Source organism: Rhinoderma darwinii, chromosome 12 (genome assembly GCF_050947455.1).
Source record: "Rhinoderma darwinii isolate aRhiDar2 chromosome 12, aRhiDar2.hap1, whole genome shotgun sequence".
Classification (NCBI taxonomy): Eukaryota; Metazoa; Chordata; class Amphibia; order Anura; family Rhinodermatidae; genus Rhinoderma; species Rhinoderma darwinii.
Window position 1 is genome coordinate 29439034 of NC_134698.1, and position 6000 is coordinate 29445033.

Sequence of the window (6000 nt, forward strand, 5' to 3'; positions counted from 1 at the left end):
CCCCCAATATGGCCAGAAGGGTTTTCACAGCTGAGGAGGCATATGAAATGCTCTGCTCCGATACAGACAGCGCAAGCGAAGGTGAAGCGCAGTTCGTGCTCTCACCTTCGTCTGTATTTAGCGACTCTGAGTCCACACCCTTCCCGCCAGCGCAGAAGAGCCGTAGGTCCTGCTCTGCCCGAGCTGACATGGGTAGCTGTGGACAATTATACCAAGCAGGTGCCCGAATTTACAGTTCCCTCGGCATTCAAGTTGAAAATACAGGGTTCAGCCCATAGATTATTTTAAACTTTTCTTTTCTGACATCCTTTTAAATGTAATGGTCCAGCAGACCAACATATATGCAGGTCAGTTCGTATGCTCGTGTAAAATAAGTCGAGGTTCTGGGATATGTCCCAGAACCTCGAGTTATATTACACGAGAAGTCAAAATTGGACCCCCACAAACGCAGTGGAATTAGGGAAATTTTGGGGCCTATATTTAAGCTTTGGTCTCGTCAAAAAGCCAAGTATTAGAGACTATTGGTCCCCTGATATTTTATATAATACCCCCCTGTACCGCACAATTATGAGCAGGACACTATTTGAAGCCATCCTGAAGTTCCTGCACTACAATGACAACAGTCACTGCCCGCCCGCACAGGACCCAACTTTTGATAGGCTCTATAAAATTCGACCATTAATTGCCCACTACTCACAAAGTTTTTCCCAAGTTTATACACCTCAACAAAACATTGCGGTAGATGAGTCATTAGTGAGCTTCAAGGGTAGACTGCATTTCTGGCAGTATCTACCCAATTAAAGAACCCGGTACGGCATTAAACTTTATAAGTTATGTGAACGTGCCAGCGGTTACACCCACTCTTTTAGAGTTTATGAGGGGAAAGACTCCCATATAGATCCCCAGAATGCCCCCCCCCCCTTCCTAGAAATTAGTGGAAAGATCATATGGCATATTGTTCATCATTTGCTCGGCAAAGGATATCATCTTTATCTGGACAACTTTTATAACAATCCGCAAAAATCAAAAGGGCCTCCCCAAAACTGTGCTGGGTCAGACACTGAAATTAGGAGAGAGCAGAGCTGTCTGCAGTGATGATCTGCTGCTCCTGAAATATAAGGATAAAAGGGACGTCCTTATACTGACCAGCATTCATGACAGCAGCTGCAGCCTTGTCCCTGTACGTGGATCCACCACCCAAGTCCCCAAACCATTTTGTGTACAGGAGTACAATAAATACATGGGCAATACAAAGGTGTGCTATAAAAAGCTTTCTGCCCATCTTACACAGATTGTTTTATACAACGACTTTATCCTCTGCAGATATGCCGGCAGTAGGGACATGTTTTCAGTAAAAAGTAATTAAGGCCCTGATATTTGCTGACCAGGTAGGAGAGGGCAGTTCATCTGGTCCTTCCGTCAGCAGGATAATTCCCGGCAAGCATTTCCCCACAGAAATCCCCCCCCCACTGAAAAAAACCAGAGGCCCCCAAAAAAACGCTGGGTGCGCGCCAGGCGAGGCATTCATAAGGACACCACATACCAATGTGAGACGTGTCCCACAAATCCCGGCCTTTGCAGGAAACAATGTTTCAAAATATATCATACTTCATTGACTTTTTTATTTTATTTATTCTTTATCCACCTTTTCTGTCTCCCTTATTGGCCATGACAAATTAGTATTTATTATTTTACTGACCAGCCCCATTGCTCATCTAAAATTCTTAAAAAAAACAAACAAAACTAAAACAAAATTAAAAATTCTCACTATACCAAGAACTCGATGGAGTGTCTATCTCATCCAGACTGCAAAAATGGGTGAGAAGAATAAATCCAGATGAGATTGGTTGTCTCAGCAAACCCTTTTTTTGCTGAGGCCTTTGATTTATTTTTTGGGCTGGATTTTATGGAATGGTGGGTAGGTTGGTAGTGGGACCTGCCATTCCCTCTCCCGCCATTGTGGGTTTTCCAGGTAGTACTGAGTTACTGCACAAATTAACAATTCTCACTATACCTCTAGATGAATACCTAGATGGCTGTCACCCTTGAACAGTAAAGGGAGTTACTTTACAATCGATAATTTCTCACTATACCTCTAGATTAATTATTTTAGGAGTTTAGTTTCCAAAATGAGGTCACTTTTCTTGGGTTTTCAAATATTTTGACACCCCATAGCCTCTGTTTTCATGACCCAGGGCAGAAAATACTACCAAAAAAGCCGTTTATGACCACATCTGGGGTGTTGTTGTAATCGGGAGAAATTGCTCTACAAATGTTTGGGTGCTTTTTCTCCTTTAGTTGGTGTGGCAAAATTTGAAAAATTTGCTAAACTTACATTTTATTGAAACAAAATTCCAATAATTTCTGCAAAAAAACTGTGGGGTCAAACTGCTCACCATACATCTAAATAATTTAGCTGAGTGGTGTAGTTCCCCAAATACGGTCACATATGGGGGGTTTCCACTGTTTTGTCCTTTTAGGTGCTTTGCAAATGCGACATGGCCTTCGCAAACTATTCCAGCTAAATTTGAGCTCCAAAAGTCAAATGGCGCTACTTCCCTTCTGAGCATTGCCGTGTGCCCAAACAGCCGTTTATGACCACATGTGGGGTATTGTTGTACTCATGAGATTCTGCTTTACAAGTGTTGGGGTGCTTTTTCTCCTTTAGTCTTTGTGGAAATGTAAAAAACTTTTTTTATATAAAAAAATTTAATTTTCCATTTTCATGGCTCAATTCTAATAAAATCTATGAAAACACCTGTGGGGTGAAAATGCTCACTACACACCTAGATGAATTTCTTGAGGGGTGTAGTTTTCAAAATCCGGTCACTTTTGGGGTGTTTCCTTTGTTTTAGTACCACAAAACTTCTTCAAACCTAACATGGTGCCTAAAATATAATTTAATAAAAGGAAGGCCCCAAAATCAACTCCATGCTTCTTTGCTTCTGAGGCCGGTCTATTAGCACACTCAGTCTATTAGCACACAAGGGCCACATGTGGGATTTTTTTAAAAACTGCAGAGCCTGGGCAATAAATATTGAGTTGCGTTTCTCTGGTAACACCTTCTGTGTTATAGAAAAAAAAATGATTAAAAATGAATTTCTGCTAAAAAAAAGAAATGTGTAAATATCACCACTACTTTGCTTTATGTCTTGTGAAATGCTTAAAGGGTTAAGAAATGGGGTGATTTATGGGGGTTTGTATTGTATGGGCCCCTCAAAGCCACTTCAAAACTGAACTGGTCCCTGTAAAAATAGCCTTTTGAATTTTTTTCCAAAATGTGAGAAAATGCTGCTGAATTTCTAAAAAATAATAATACAGCTACTATTGTAAAACTGCTGTCATCTTTTCCATATGCAGTAAATAGAAAAAGACCCTAGTGGCAAGTGATTGGCTTGTCGTCTGCGGACCTAGACAGTCTACATCTTTATACCTGAGATTAATAGGCCTCCCATGCAAAAACTGTAGGGCTCTCAACCAGCATGAGCCATAAAGTGTTTGTCTACAAGTAGCGTGAACACTGGATTTTCCGCAATGGAGTTCATTGCAGAAAATCCAGAGCGTAATACTGTAGCAGCAGACTGGATGAGATTTGAACAAATCACTTCCGCACGCTCTGTGAAAAATACGCCGAAAAATCGTGGGTTTTCTCCATTGAATTCAAAGGGGGGGGGGGGTAAAACCTGCAAGAAATGGCAAATGTTGTAATTTTTTCAGGGGAATGGCTGCAATTCCGCTACAAAAATCGCAACTCAGAAAAAAAAAAGTTATACTTACCCGTAGTCCTAGTGACGCATCAACCTGACATCTTGCAGCCCGGCCTCCTGAGATGACGTTTTTATCCCATGTAACTGCTGCAGCCAACCACAGGCCGCAGCGGTCACATGGCATGAAACTTCATCCCAGTAGGGCGGGTTGCAGGACGTCAGAGGAATGCGTCACCATGACTACGGGTAAGTATAACCTTTTTTTTTTTTAACCTGCTGTTTTCCACAGCAAACCGTCTGCCCGATAAACTGCACCACAATTTTGGTGCGTATTTTTGTCCGGAATTCCCTGTGGGGTCCAGAGCAGTAACGTTGTGTACTTTTACGCAGCGTATCCGGCCTCTGTGAACATACACTAAGGCTGGGTTCACACGAGCATGTTACGTCCGTACTGGACGGAACGTATTTCGGCCGCAAGTCCCGGACCGAACACAGTGCAGGGAGCTGGGCTCCTAGCATCATAGTTATGTACGATGCTAGGAGTCCCTGCCTCTCCATGGAACTACTGTCCCGTACAGAAAACATGATTACAGTACAGGACAGTTGTCCCGCAGCGAGGCTAGGGACTCCTAGCGTCTTACATAACTATGATGCTAGGAACCCGGCTCCCTGCAGTGTGTTCGGTCCGGGACTTGCGACCGAAATACGTTCCGTCCATTACGGACGTAATGTGCTTGTGTGAACCCACCCTTATAGTACTGTGGTCCTACCTCAGATCTCCCTCAACCAGCAGGGCCTGGACAACAGCAATCTCTGTAGGCCCCACTACTGCTACTGTCTTACAGAAAAAGGCCTTATTTACACAGTGCATTATTTTATGCCGTTTTGTAGCCTCAATCATGAGTCTATCGTAAATGGAGGGAAAGTATATAGGAGTCTTCTTCTCCTCTGTTTTTTAATACATTCCTGGTAGTTGTTTCAGAAATGGCACCATAAAACTTTACCAAAACTGCCCTGGGTAAATATATTCGTATCTTCAGACGTGCAGATGTGTCCACCCTTACGTTTTCTTGTATTACGTTAAGTTATACAATTTGTCATTATACTAATTCAATACAATTTTGCGGCGCCCAGTAAAAAAAAACATTCGTTAAACGTATCCGTTTTTTAATATAGATGTCTATGGACGACAGAAGCTTCTGATGGATGCCAGAGAAAATAAATAGCAGCAGCACAACCAGCAACCAGACCTTACAGATCACATAAGAATCCCAACTTCAGGGGGGTGCGCGCAGCAAATAACCCCGGTCCAGGGCAAATAGCAGATCGAAATAAAGTGAAGGAAACCCAGCGCTCCAATAGAAAAGTGTTTTATTTTATTCACCAACACATCGCCTGCAACATTTCAACCCTCACAGGGCCTTTGTCAAGCATACAAAAAGTCACCCATAGACTCCCATTTTAAAAAAGGCATTTATTTTTTTTTACTGGTCGGAGCAAAATTCTATTGAATTGGTATTATAACAAATTGTATAACTTAAAAAGGCTCTGTCACCACATTATAAGTGTCCTTTCTCCTACATAAGGAGATTGGCGCTGTAATGTAGGTGACAGTAATGCTTTTTATTTTAAAAAAATTATCTTTTTTCACAACGTTAGGAGCGATTTTGGTTTATGCTAATGAGTTTCTTAGTGAAACCAAATCTCGCGAGATTACGGAGCTAAACGAGATTTGGTTTCACTTGCCGGAATCTCACAGAAAAGAGTCAGAGGTGTCAGGATTCTGAGTACACATGACGTCCAGGCTGGATGGTCATGTGTATTCATTATCAGGACACTGTAGTAATGTTAGGGCTTGTGTATATGGCTGCACATAGTGATATACCTATATCGCTAGTGCAGTGTAAATGAATGGAGAGGAGTGCATGATGCCGATTGGTCAGCGTCATGCACTCCTCTGTACAACGCCCACTTGGTCGAAAGTAAAAGTACGCCCACTTGGGCATTAAGAAAGCTCATTAGCATAAACCAAAATCGCTCCTAACGTTGTGAAAAAAAGATTGTTTTTTTTAATAAAAAGCATTACTGTCACCTACATTACAGCGCCGATCTCCTTATATAGGAGACAGGGCACTTATAATGTGGTGACAGAGTCTCTTTAAGGCAATACAAGAAAATGTAAGGCTGGATAGCTCTGACGCATACTTTTTCTCAACATGGGAGTCTATGGGCGACATATGGCATCCATCAGAGGTACATATATGTTGTTTTCTTTACATCTTAATTTGCGGCA

General features: G+C 42.0%; 1 protein-coding gene across 1 annotated transcript in view; it reads left to right on the forward strand.

The window, feature by feature from the left end:
- DLL4 (delta like canonical Notch ligand 4) overlaps positions 1–4969 on the forward strand; it is a 177819-nt gene extending 172850 nt beyond the window's left edge. The window contains exon 12 of the transcript XR_012851457.1: positions 4884–4969. The gene's annotated coding sequence lies outside the window, so the exon portion shown is untranslated. The remainder of the gene's footprint in view (positions 1–4883) is intronic.
- Positions 4970–6000: the final 1031 nt, after the last annotated feature.